The sequence below is a fragment of the Mesoplodon bidens genome (assembly GCF_964165515.1).
Source record: "Mesoplodon bidens genome assembly, chromosome: 5".
Lineage (NCBI taxonomy): Eukaryota > Metazoa > Chordata > Mammalia > Artiodactyla > Ziphiidae > Mesoplodon > Mesoplodon bidens.
Window position 1 is genome coordinate 141,523,233 of NC_138161.1, and position 14,479 is coordinate 141,537,711.

The window sequence follows — 14,479 nt, forward strand, 5'->3', positions numbered from 1 at the left end:
ACTTAGTGTTAATACTGTCAACTAATCAGAAACTTCTGAAAACTGGCAAGGCTTAAACCACAAGGATAAATATACCTTATGTTCTAAGTCTATCAGTTTGGGATTTTAAACTATTCCATGTCTGGTAGAGTACACCCTGAAAAACAAGATGCACAGCTAAGAAAGATGAGCTAGAAAGTACCCAGAACTTAAAAGACAAGAGCATATGTACATAAAAATCCTTACTGGAACCACAGAACTTATTGAATGAGGGCTATTCCGTTTAAGTTTCCTTTTCTTTTTTCTTTCTTTTTTTTTTTTTTTTTTTGTGGTACGTGGGCCTCTCACTGTTGTGGCCTCTCCTGTCGTGGAGCACAGGCTCCGGACGCGCAGGTTCAGCGGCCATGGCTCACGGGCCCAGCCGCTCCGCGGCATGTGGGATCCTCCCGGACCAGGGCACGAACCCGCGTTCTCTGCATCGGCAGGCAGACTCTCAACCACTGCGCCACCAGGGAAGCCCTAAGTTTCCTTTTCATCTTAAAACCCTATTTTCTAGCAATAAGTTAAATTAAGGACAGCTCCACTTGCATTAATCTACAGAACAGTCCATATGCCAGTGTGAGGCTGCTATTCCAATACCAGCCCAGCTAGCCTGACTTTCCACTAGTGGTATTTTGGCAAAAATGTCAAAGAGGCGATCAAAGACAGGACAGGTCGTGGGTTTCTCCCTAGGAAGGTCATCGCTCCCTTTCCCTCCCCCACCCGACCCACAACTCATGGGAAATAAATAAAGACTGCAGTAGTAGCATCAGCGTGCGCTGCCAGTCCACCTGGGGGTCTTAATTGCTGCCTACTCCACCATCGTCATCTTGCTGATTGCTTGTCCAGAGCATGAGGTTCTCGTGGAGGAGCTGCATGATGAGTGTGGAGTCCCTGTAGGAGTCCTCGTTGAGAGTGTCGAGCTCGGCAATGGTGTCATCAAAAGCGGTCTTGGCCAAGTGGCAGGCTTGCTCTGGGGCATTCTGGATCTCATAGTAGAAAACGGAGTAGTTAAGGGCCAGGCCTAATCTAATGGGGTGAGTGGGCTGCATGTGCTCCTTGCTAATCTCATGGGCTTCGCTGTAGGTCTTCTCAGATGACTCCCCGACGATCGCCCTCTTCTCTCCAGTGGCGACTTTGGCCAGGTAGCGGTAATAGTCCCCTTTCATCTTCAGGTAAAACACTTTGTTCTCATACTGGGTCTCACTGCAATTCTTGATCAGGTAGTTATCCAGCAGGCTCAGCACATCCTGACATACAGCCTCCAACTCCTTCTCTATTTTTTCACGGTAAGCACGGACCATCTCTATCTTCTTCTCGTTACCATCTGCAGACGTCTTCTCTTAGTGCTACTAATGACCCTCCAGGAAGAACGGCGTGCCCCAACTACATTCTTGCAGGCCACAGAGAGAAGGTTTCTTTCTTCATTGGACAGTGGCTCATTCAGTTCTGTCACCTGTAGGAGCGACGGGCGACTAGTCCCCAAGTCGACCCAGTGAAAGCCTGCGTCTGCGAAGGGGCTGGGGCGAGGTGGTGGGGTGGGGGTGGGGAACTCACGTTCTTCATGGCCACGGCCATGTCATTGTAGCACTCCACCTGCTCCACCAGCCGGGCTTTCTGCACCAGTTGCTTGCTGTCCACCACCTTCACGGGCTGGGTCAGGCCAGGCAAGGAGACCGGGGTGGCCTGAAGGGCTCAGAGGGTGGCTGCGGGCATGGCTGGAGTCCGTGTGCCAGAAGGACCAACCCACGAAACGAGCGGCTGAGGTGACGGTGCGAAGGCTGCGGCTCGAGCTGCGACTGTGGGACCTGGAGCGAGGTTGCTCTTAACCTCTTTATTTTAATTTTTTTTAATATAATGGGATAATTTTTTATGCTATTACATCAAAATTTACCCCAGTCTTTTAAAACCCTGCGTAGTATTCCATCATTTGTCTATACTGTAATTTATTTCACATGATCCAGCAATCCCACTCCTGGGCATATATCTAGAGAAAACTCTTAACTTGAAAAGATACACGCACCCCAATGTTCAAAGCAGCACTATTCACAAGAGCCAAGGCATGGAAGCAATGTAAATGTCCATTGACGGATGAATGGGTAAAGATGTGGTATGATGGAATATTACTCAGCTATGAAAAAGAATGAAATGATGCCGTTTTCAGCAACAAGTTGGACTTAGAGATTATCATACTAAGTGAAGTAAGCCAGACAGAGAAAGACATATATCATATGATATCACTTATATGTGGAATCTAAAAAAATAATACAAATGAACTTATTTATAAAACAGAAATAGACTCACAGACATAGAAAACAAATTTATGATTACCCAAGTGTAAAGCGGGGGAGGGATGAATTTGGAATTTGAGATTAACAGGTATAGATTACTATATATAAAATAGATAACAAACAAGGACCTACTGTATAGCACAGGGAACTGTATTCAATATCTTGTAGTAACCTATAATGGAAAAGAATATATGTATCTATATATCTATATGTCTATATATCTATATATTCTAATCACTTTGCTATACACATGAAACATTGTAATCAATTATACTCAGTAAAAAAAAGGGAAAAAATTTGGCTAGTTTAAAAAATAATCAATTGCATATAATGTATATTTGGTTGTTTCCAATTTTTAAATTATAATTATTTATAATGGCATCAATGATATTGATATCTTAGAACATAAATCTTTTCCCCCTCATTTCATTATTTCCTTAGGATAAACTCCCTGAAGTGAAATATCTGGTATGAGCATAAAAAAGATACATATTTAAAATTTTGATCATATTGTCCTCTCAAAAAGTTAGATCAGCTTATACTCCTGCTAAAAAACAGTATATTTAAATGACAATTTTCCATACCCTCAAAAACTGAGGATTATCAATATTTTATTACTTTCAAGAAAGAATAGATGGAAGTGATGCCCCATTTAAACCTGCAATTCTTTGATTATTTTCTGCCAAGTACCTTTTTCTGTATTTGTGGACATCTTTATTTCTTCTCTTTTGATTTGCTTGTTCATGTTCATGAGCAAAGTTTTAATCAGATTAATAATTCCATTACAAGGTTGTGTCTTAATATCTTCTTTCAGTGAAATTAATGTCAAATTGGTGGGCAGAGGTCTCTACCCTCCAATTATATATGATTAATGTCTCCAATTACTGTCTTAGATTAAAGTACTTTTCAGATTCTTATCTTCTGTGCAACTCAAGGTTTTATGGTATTCTTATTTATTTTTTAGAAGAATGTGAGTGTAGCGTGAAGCTCACTCAGACAGAAATAAGGTTGCTAATGTGGACTTTGGTAGGGAAGGAAGCTGCCTCTCTGTGGGACCTACTCATTGATTCTAAAAGCCAGACCATCCAGATCTATTTGAAGCAATCTTTGAGGATGTTTATTAAGACCAAAAAGCAGTTTGTTAATGAGATTGAACTCAATTTTTTTGCTGGACAGTTAACTTAAATATAAATGTATCCATCTGATGAAGCATATACCGATAGGTTCTGTCATCACTTTCAATTTTCTCTTCACTATGGAGCTTTTTGAAAGTCTTCACCTGGGATGAGGAATAGAATGCCAACTCCTGGCCCTTTGGCAGCAACCGGGTTTCTGGGAACCTTTTCTGTGTGTCTCCATAGTTCTTTCTGTGCCAGACACATCTTTACATGAGATGTAATGGTGACTCTTGTTGGCTGATCCTTTCTGCTCTTTCTGTCATGTTTCCGTCCAGTGTAAGGGCCCCGTGTAATCATGAGAGTAAAGCTCAGGGATTTTCTTCCCTCCAGTATGTTTTGCAAAATGCAGTGAAGGAGCTGAAGCCATAAGTTACAAACCTAAGACAATTTTCCTTCCCCAGTGTCTACTCAAACCAGTCTTGGAACAGTCCTCTACTACTCGTGGACGACATCCCAAGCAGACCCTGCTTTCCCACTCATCCTTAGACACAAAAGGTCCACAAATCAGAGACCAAGAAAAGGTCCCATTTCAGTGATCAGTATGTCCACTCTAACTACGGTGTGCGTCCACTGTTATTTGACACCCACAGAGGATCACTTGTCAACATTTCCTCCCTCTATAGGACCAAATTATTTTCAGTATAATCATGAAAGGGAATAAATATTAACAACGGCCAAAGAAAAAAACGTAAAAAGTGCAAGTTTTCTTTTCTCAAACGTCCATATGTAATCATGTCAGGAACTAAAAAATAAGTAAAAATAAAACAAATACTACAATACAGGAAAGGGGAAAAGTAGTGAATTAATACTTTCTACTTAGGTTATGATTATTTTAAAGAAAGAAAAAATTACACTGTAGTTTGCACTCGGCTTTAAATTTTAAACCAAGAAAAACTCCAAGTGGTCTCAGAGAATGACAGATTTGAAATAACATATGTTCTTTGTCTTTACAATAACCATGCTATCATGGTTTATTTCAAATCTACTGATTAGATGCAGGGATCTGAAGTACGACAGGAGCTGGAGATATTAAACTGTGCCTGAAGCAAACACAATGATCCTGAACCCTTAAAATTTACTCTTAAAACGAATGTGTGCAGCTAAATTCGAGTGTGTTGGGGCCAACTGGGCAGCAGGAAACTTTCTGAATTAACTTCCAGGCAGAAACTGTTTACTAAAAGAGAAGTAATAAAAATATCCTAATTTGGAGCCTACATATATAGTACTCAAGAGTATCCACAGCAATTGTTTAGATATTAGACCAACAAAAGATACTTTTGCGGGGGAGAAGTTTATCATTGACATTCTATAGACTTGTCACATGATGATGATAAAAAGCAGCTTGACGTTGATTAGACTTTATTATTGCTTTTAAATTCTCTACAGACGATGCGTACCTGATGCCTTGATACCATATCAGCTCTGGAGCTTGGATTCAACCCTCAGGAAAACATAGGAGGAAGATATGAGTTTCGGTCGTTGACTGAAATTGGGCTCAAAGTAAAAATTATGCTCAGTTATTAAAGAATGGAAAAAGTTACTCTCCTAAACATCTGGGTTTGTGGCTGGAAAGTTGTAGCTTGTTATTCCAGAAACTGCTTCTTGGTGCTTGCTGCTCCCCTTTCTCTCTCTCATCTGAGCCCATAGAGTATAGTTTCTGTTGTATGGGTAGAAGTGATTTTTAACTTTTGTTTTGGAGAGAAGAATTACTTTGTAAATGGGATCCAAACCAAACACAGACTTCCCCGCCCCACCTTGGGGTGGGTGGGTGGGTGGGGCAGATGCATGAACGTGTAACCTCAGAACACGATTTGCACAGAATTCAGGCAACATCCACGCTCAGTGTCAAGTGGGTCACAGAAGCCCCTTTCATCTCCAATCCCCTCCCCTCTTCAGGGCATTCCACACCCTCACCTTCTTTGCCAATCCCTGGCCTGAGGCTGCTCTCAGGAGCTAAAATGGCAGGTGCCCGTTCATTCCCAATGTCTTCATTCTGAAGAGCATCGATCTGAGTATCTGTGGCAGCGAGGGAAGGACCTGCCGTCCTAGAGGGGGACTCTTTCGTAGAGCAATGGAAATGTTTCTGAATCCTGAAATCCAACATGGCTTTGCAAACGACCATGCTGGTGAGTAAGTCTTCAATCAGGATGCCTCTTTGGTGGTGTTTCAGCTTGCAATTAGCTCCAAAGTCCTCAGGGGTTGGCACAATCGGTATGGACCCCCCACTGGGTTTGATAACTCTCCAAAGCATCCCTGGGGGCGCCGTGCCCATGCCAAGAAGGTGCTGCAGCAATTAAAGAATGTTTTCTTCCTGAGCTCTGGGGTGCATTTATCTTCAAGCTAATGTTACGGTTGGCGCTTTCATTTGCCAAAGCTCCATAACAACTGGGCCTCTTATTCCTTCCCAGCCTCATCACGGAGTAAGAGGAGGGTTCAAAACAAAACAAAACCCTCCCTCCAGTGAGGGAGAAGAGGGCTAGTTGAGTATCCACTAGACGCAGTAAGTCAGCCTCATTTCAAGGTCATCTTGTTGACCTATCTCAGGTCCTGCTGAAGCTGTGACCCAGAAGAGGCGCTGTGCCTCTTTTGTCTCCAAGGGCTGGCGGGAGGGAATCTGGGCAGCGGGATGGTGCCCTGCTGGACAATGGGGAGCATTGACAGAGTGCTCCCATTTATTGGCTGAGAGACTACATCAGTCATTCATTCACAGGCACAAGGTCTAAATTGCAGAACCAATTAACAGCACTAATAGCCCTTGCCTGAATTAATCTTTGAGACAAAGGGAGGAGAAGTGGAAGTGCTATTAGCAAATCAAGCTGTACCATCCCTGCTTTATTGCGCAAATCTCAGTGCCTGTATGTGGCTATTGTGTGCTGACTGCAATTACAGCCCTCATTTAAAAATGATTAAGTGGTTATAATTATTTTTCAATTAAAACTTATATCTTCCATTTATGCAACATTTCAGACTTCAATTACACTTCTTTTGAAAAGTGCCACTGAACCAAAAGATTCCCGTTTCCTCTTTGAACCAGGAAACCTGAAACTCAACCCAGATAGGATTTTGATTTCCAACCTTCAGAATTCATTTTATGAAACGTACATATCGTGATGAGAGTTCCCAAGCGATACAGAGATGTGTGGTACCTGCTGGAAGTGACCACCGCCACCCAGGGGGTGGGGAGAGAGACGGTTCAGGCTCCTCCTGGAGATTTGTGAAGACTGAGAAGAGAAGGTTGTTCCTGCCACTGGAAGGCAGTGTCACCAGGAGAGGTGATACCTGAGGCTAAATGTTTAGAGCGCTCAGCTGCGCTCTTGTGAGAGTAATGATTGCTGTAAGAAAGGTGTGAAGCTGTAACAGGGAAGAGCCAATTTTGACTCCATGTTGGATCTGTTTCTTTGACTTTAACCTTTGCTTTTTGTTGCTTTTGTTACTATAATCATACATAATGGTCTGTCTCAGGGAACGCTACCCACCTGTGAATGGCTGCAAGAAAGAAGAAATTAACACATCCCCTCCCAAGGCTGGTCGTTCCAGGAGATGTTTTGCAAGACTGACGACCCTTTTTACTTTACTTCCTCCCCGCCTCGCCCTCTCTGTTGTGCCTTTTTACTTTACTTCCCTCTCTGATTCTATAAAAGAAACTGGCATCCAGACCTGATAAGATGGTTCTTTTGAGACACTAGTCTGCCATCTTCTCGGCCAGCTTTCCGGATCATCTTCCCTGCCTCAACACCTTGTCTCCGATTTATTGGCTTGTCATGAGGCAAGCAGAGCAAGCTTGGACTCTATTACAAAGTTTTGAGCAATCTAATTCATAAAAATTAGAGCCGTTTCAGAGTTTTCCCCTTAAAACCCGTCTCATTTGCTTTTAATGACTTTCTTGAGAAGGAGAGAAAGGAATTGCTAGGCATTACTCATAAACCATAGTCGATTTTATCTTGCTGCTGCCCATAATCGGAGTACATCCATGGCGTTGACCCTCAAGGGGACATCATGGATCATGTGTGTAGTGGTGGAAAAAAAAAGGTGTGAGAATCTCTGGGATCTAGAGGACCCAGTCAGGACTGTGTCCCAGAGCCCTGCTCACCAACTTTAGACCAGAGCTGTAAAAAGCGGTTCTTGGCCTCAGAGAAGCAGTATAAAGTGTTAGTTGCTATCCTCATGGCTGGCTGACCTTGGCCTGCTATTCTAACTGGATATTCTGAGCTAAGAGCCTCAGTTTAATTCTGTGCTGTTGAAGGCATGCATGCCACATGTAATAAGTTTAAGACTCACGCAATTAAAAGAAATTATTTATAATTCTTGCTCCTTAGTAACAAAGTCCTGGTTTCTCTGACCTAATTTTGGCTCTGGTGAGGAAAATTATGTCTTAAGAAATGAAAGGCAATGGCAGTAAAGAAATCTGTTATTTTATGTAGTTTCTATAACCCACCTATGATGTAGATGATATAAAATTAAATTTCCAGATAGGGTGAAAGAAGTTGCTCAGAGGGCTAAGAATTTTGCCCAATCACATAGCTAATAAGTGGCAGAGCTGGATTTACTTGTCCATCTTGGCAGCTGTAACACTATTTCTTAATCACAGTAGCTTTATAGAAAGTCTGATAAATGGAAGCGCAGGTAACTTCCTGCCTTGCCCCACTGCCCTCTCTCAGTCCCACCCTCTCCCCACCTACCCACCTTGTTCCTCTTCTTCAGGACAATCACTGATTTTCTTGGCCCTTTACTCTTACATGTGAATTTAAGGATGAGCTTGTCACATTCCATAAATAAAACCCCTGTTGGGATATTGATTGGAATTACATTACATTTATAGGTTACTTTAGGGAAAACTTGACATCTTTATGAGATTAAGTCTCCCTGTCTATGAACGTGGGGTATCTCTCTGTTTGTTCAGGTCTCCTTTCATGTACTTCAGTCATACTTTATAATTTTTTCATAAAGCACATCTATTTATTCCAAGACTCCTTACAGATTTTAATCATTTGGTACTGTGAATGGGATCTTTCCCTATTATGTTTTCTATTTGATTATCACTATTGCATAGAATTTCAATTGATTTTTGTATACAACTCCTAGCTCTAGCAAGCTTGCTGAATTCTCTCATTCTCTCATTTCCTCTTTTCAGTTCTATGTTTGTATGAATTGAATTGCTTGTATTCAGTACCATGGTGGATAGAAGCAATGATGGAGGCATTTTTGCCTTGTTCTTGATTTTAAAGGGACAACCTGTAATGTTTCACCATTAGACATATTATTTGTGTTAGGTTTTGATAAATGCCCTGTCACATGTTAAATAAATTATTTTCTAAAAGAATAATAATTATTTTATTAGAAGTTACTTTTAATCCTGATTAAGTGTTAAATTTCATCAAATCTTTTCCTGCATTTACTAAGCTAATCACATAGTTTTTCTCATTTAATCTGGTATTGTGGTATATTATATGAATAGACTTCCTTGCATTCCTGGGATATGCCCTATCTTATCAGATTATACTGTGGTATTCCATTTAATGATATTTTACCTAAGTTTTTCCATTTAGTTTTATAAATGAGATTGATCTATAATTCCCTCCCTCCCTCCCTCCCTCCTTCCTTCCTTCCTTCCCTCATTTTAGTGCTGAGCCTGTGCCCTCCCCCACTGTAACAGTGAAGAACAAGCCTGACTCCATATTGGACCTATTCCTTTAGCTCTCACCTTTGTGCTCTGTTGCCTGTGCTTAGTCTGCGGTTCTGCACCTTTGTAAAGTAATGTCGCCTGTAGCCTGAAATATACCTAATAGCACATTCTCCAGGCTCTGCTTCCCAGGCTTGGCCTTTAATGGTGTAACACTTTTCCATTCATGTAGAGATAAAAAGCTGCAGAACAGAAAATAATGAGAGTCTTGTTGGAGGTTTACAGGAACATTGTGACCAGACCTACATGGACAGCTGCAGGACCAAAGGATTCTGGCACCAAGAAGTTTGCAACAACTAGCCACACCCCTCCCTTTTAGTATAAAAGATGCCTGAGTTCTAACTCAAGTAAGAAGGTTCCGTGGGACACTAGTTTACCATCTTCTCAGTCTGATGGCTTTCGGAATAAAGTTGCTATTCCTTGCCCCAGCAACTTGTCTCTTGGTTTATTAGCCTGTCATGTGGTGAGCAGTATGAGCTTGGACTCAGTAACACCATCAGTTAATTCCCATCATTCCATATTTTTCCATTCTTTGAAACAGTTTATGTGTGATCAAGATTGTTTATTTAGCACATACTTATTGAGTACTCACTATGTGCCAGGCCCTCTTCTAGTTTCTGGTGATATGGTAACAGATAGGCAAAAATCTCACTTTACACATTCCTTAATACTTTGACCAAACTCCCCCGGCTCCGGGTCTTTGGGAGTGAAGAAGAGTTTTCCCCTTTTCAACTCAATTTCTTTCATAGTTTTTTGGTTTATTCAGATTTCCTATTCGTCTTCACTTTGTTTTTTAGATTCTTCCTAGGAACTTTTCTAATATATCTGCTTACTAATATATTGAGAGAAAATTATTTATAGTATTAAATTATGATTTTTAGACTCTGCTGTAGATGTATCTTTTTCTTCTTTTTTTCCTCCACAATATTGCTTATTTCCGCCTTTTCATTCTTACTTAGTCTTGTTAAAATTCTGGTTAAAATTTTGTCTGTTGTGTTATTATTAAACTATTTTTGTTAGTTTTGCAAGGAACCATCTTTTAGTTCCTAATATCTGCCCTTAGCTTTACTATTTTCTTCCACTACTTTTTAAAGGACTTTTTGCTTCTAGTTTCTTGAAATGACCACATAACTAATTTATTTCCAATCTGTCCATTAAAAAATGCATTTCTCTAAATATCCTTCCCACAGAAAGGAATCACGGCTTCTTGAAGAATTGCTGAGTCCAGATCTGGGGCAGAAAATGTACAAAATGAGCCTGGAACATCTGTCACAATAGATAACAAAGAAGCTATCAAAGACTACCAGGGTCATAACAATAGGACCCTGAAGCCTAATTAGAGGGGTTGATTGTCATTGGCCAAAGACGGCACAATATGACCGTCAAAAAGAATAATATCTGCAGTGGATTGAAATACATCATGCATATTAAAATCCATGAACTCGTAATGATACTAAAAATATCCTTCATGGAATCTTTGATGTTAGGAGATCAAATTAATTTCCTGAAAACCTTTTAGAAATGGAAAGTGTCAGTATTTATCCTGCTTTTCTGATACAAACCATACTTTGGGGTAACTAAATAGTTGATGAAGGAAAGCTCTTTTCAGAATAATTTTAGTTAATAAATAAAAAATGACATGCTAGGAGATCACCACTTTGCGGCTCTTAATGGTCAAACGAAGGTGGGCAATAATCCCTGATGACTTCTAAAGTCTCCTGAGTTGATGTGCTGGGAGTACACACCACCACCTATGATGTATTCTTGCCAAAAATCCAAACCTTGACCTAATTAGATCTCAACATCTAACTAATAATTTATAGGAAGTACAGGGAAACAAGGAACTTGGTAAATATTCCATGTTAAAAACAAGGAACATTCTGACCCCATGAGGACAGAATCAATAAAATCCAGAACATGGGAAATTCCGCAAGAAAAACCCCACTTTTTCAACAAATAATTAGTGAGAGAGAGAGAGAGAGAGAGAGAGAGAGAGAGAGAGTTGAACTTATAGATTAAAAGATACCTAAGGTCACATAAGCCAAATGCAATATATAGATCTTGTTTAGAATCCTTATTCAAACTAACTATAAAAAAAATTAATGAGGAATTACTATTGTTTAGGTGTGATGACCGAATTGTGGTTTGCTTAATAAAAGAGAGAGATGCTTATCTTTTAGAGACACACACTGAAGGATTTATGGATGGAATGATATGATGTTTTTTACTCTGAGAGAGTCAAATGCTAATAATGATTGAAGCTGGATAATGGATACATAGGGTTGCATTATACTCTTCTCTACTTTCGTTTGACTTTTTTCCATAATTAAAAGGAATGTACCTAAAGTTTTAAATTTGCTCTGCACTGGGACATGGAGTGTGTGAGCTTTTGTGTGAGCCCTTTAAGAACAGAGTCTCTGTTTCCCACCTCCTTCTGGCTCTCCTGTACTCAAGCCTGACTGACCTTAAAAGAAAGATGTTCTGGGGGCTTGTCTTCCTGGTGCAGGACCCCAGGGCTGGGGCCCTTAATATGGGGCTTGGATCCCTCACTAGTTGGGGAAAACCTTTCCAGTGGTGCTTATCCTCCCATTTGTGGGTTCCCTACCTGGGGGTATGGGTCTTGACTACACCACTTCTCCACCCCTCCTATTCATCTCCTTGTGGTTTCTTCTTTAGATCTTTAGTTGTGGAAAACCTTTTCTGCTAGTTTTCAGGTCATTCACATCAACAGTTGGTCTGTAAGTAGTTGCAATGTTGGTGCGTCTGTGAGAGGAGGTGAGCTCCGGGTCCTCCTACTCTGCCATCTTGGCCACCACTCTGGATTGTTTGTCTGTTTGTTTTGATATTGAGTTATATAATTTCTTTATATAATTTAGATATTAACCCCTTATCAGATATATCACTGGCAAATATCTTCTCCCATTCAGTAGTTTGCCTTTTTGTTTTGTTGATGGTTTCCTTTGTTGTGCAAAAGCTTTTTAGTTGGATGAAGTCCCATTTATTTACTTTGCTTTGTTGCCTTTGCTTGGGGAGACAGACCCAAAAAAATATTTCCAAGATTGATGTCAAAGAGTGTACTGACTGTTTTCTTCTAGGAGTTTATGGTTTCTGGTCTTATGTTTAAGTCTGTAATTCATTTTGAGTTCCTTTTGTATTATGGTTAAAGAAATTGGTCTGGTTTCATTCTTTTGCATTTAGGTGTGCAGTTTCCCCAACACCACTTATTAAAGAGACTGTCTTTTTCCCATTGTATATTCTTGCCTTCTTTGTTGTAGATTAATTAACCATATAACATTGGTATATTTTTGGGGCTCTCTGTTCTGTTCCATTGATTTATATGTCTGTTTTTGTGTGGGTAACATACTGTTTTGATTACTATACCTTTGTGGTATAAGCTGAAGTCAGGGAGCATGATACCTCCAACTTTGTTTTTCTTTATTATTGTTCATTTCTAATTTAATTGCGTTATAGCAAGAAATGTTGTCTGTATAGTATTGATTTGATTCTTTAAAATTATTTTAGACTTCTCTTGTCACCTAATGCAAGGTCAAAATCAATTTAAAAAATAATGAAAAAAATAAGTGTTGCATTTAAATTTGTAAGGAATATGTTATTTATTTTGTGGGTTTAGAATTCTCATATCTGTTAGATCAAGTTGTTAATTGTGTTGTTCTTTATTCTTACAATTTTTTATTTGTTTGAGCTATTGTGTTTTTTGTTTTTTTGTTTTCATTTTTTGCAGTACGCAGGCCTCTCACTGCTGTGGCCTCTCCCATTGTGGAGCACAGGCTCTGGACGCGCAGACCCAGCAGCCATGGCTCAAGGGCCCAGCCGCTCCGCGCATGTAGGATCTTCCCAGACCGGGGCACGAACCCATGTCCCCTGCACAGGCAGGCAGACTCTCAACCACTGCACCACCAGGGAAGCCGCTGAGCTATTGTTTTTTGATAGAGCTGTGTTAACATTTTCTACTATGATTATAAATTTTAAATTTTTCTTTGAAATTAAAAAATTTTTGTTATACATATTGAGCCTATGCGGTTTATTTTACTTGATTTATTATATTTTGAGACTATTTTGGTTGTCTATCCCTGTAAAACAGAGCCTGCTTAGTGGCATAACACATATTTTTATTATGCTTATGAATTCTGAGTCAGGAATCTGTGCAGGGAATACTGGTGATGGCTTGTCTCTTCTCCTCAACCTGTGGAGAAAATGACTCAAATTGCTAAGCACTGGGATCACCTGGACAATTCTTCACATGAAGTCTAGGACCTGAGCAGTGGTGACTCAAAGGCCGAGGCTAATGTCCAAGGCACCTACACATGATCCTTTACGAACTTGACTTTTTCATAACATGGAATTCAGCTGGGTTCTGAGAGGGAGAACCCCAAGGAGGAGAGTCTGGAGAGTGGGTCTCAAGAGAACAGGAAAGAAACTGCAAGCCTTCTTCTGACAGTGCCCCTCAGAAATCTCATAGCATCTGTTCTGTTTCACCTTATTGGTTTCAACCCAGTGATTAAAGCCAACTCAGATTTAAGGGCAGGGAAATCAGACTCTATCTCTTTGTGGAGTAACAGGGTCACACTGCAGAAGATCATGTGGAATGGGAGATATTTTTTTGGCCAACTTTGAAAAATACAATCTGCCTCAGAGCCCATGTTGTTTGGTGCAGATTTGCAGCCTTTATTATTCCACATTTTTTGTTTGAATGTTCTTTTTATTATTCCTTGTATTGCTCCTTATTTTTATTAATCTTAATTTTTTATGCAATTAATATTGCTTGCCTAGTTTCCTTTTTGGTAATATTTGCAAGATATATCTTTCTTGATTCCTTTATTTTTCCATCTTTCTTGAGGTTTTATTTTAGGTTGGTCTTTTAAAAATACTTATAATCTCCATCACTTAATTGGTAAATGTAATAATATAATCTGTTTACATGTCTTGTGATTCCTAATATACTTTAGTTAATTCCACTACCTTAGAAGAATGCCTGGCATATAGTAGGTTCTCAGTATTAGTTACTATTATTGTTACTGCTGCTGCTACTACTACTACTATTACTATTATAACTCTTATTCTTGAATTCCATTTCAGAGCCCTTAGTCATGAAACCAGAGAGAAGAACTTCCTCATCTTCTTTTTACTCATTTTTCAAACTTCTCTACTGAAAAATGCTGTGCCTGCATCTCTCTATGGTAAGGATGTTCTTCAGAGACTTTCAGTGCTTCCTGATATCTGGCTGGGGAAAGGCAATTTCTTTCCTGGACCCATAACCATGGGGAATTTTCAGCACAGGCTCAATGTCAGAT

General features: G+C 40.0%; 1 pseudogene across 1 annotated transcript; it reads right to left on the minus strand.

Moving 5' to 3' along the window:
- Nucleotides 1-734: 734 nt before the first annotated feature.
- Nucleotides 735-5,274, minus strand: LOC308617989 (14-3-3 protein gamma-like; annotated as a pseudogene). The gene is made up of 3 exons: nucleotides 5,242-5,274; nucleotides 1,576-1,704; nucleotides 735-1,474 (listed from the first exon to the last, which is right to left on the minus strand). The product of its transcript is annotated as a 14-3-3 protein gamma-like (transcript).
- Nucleotides 5,275-14,479: the final 9,205 nt, after the last annotated feature.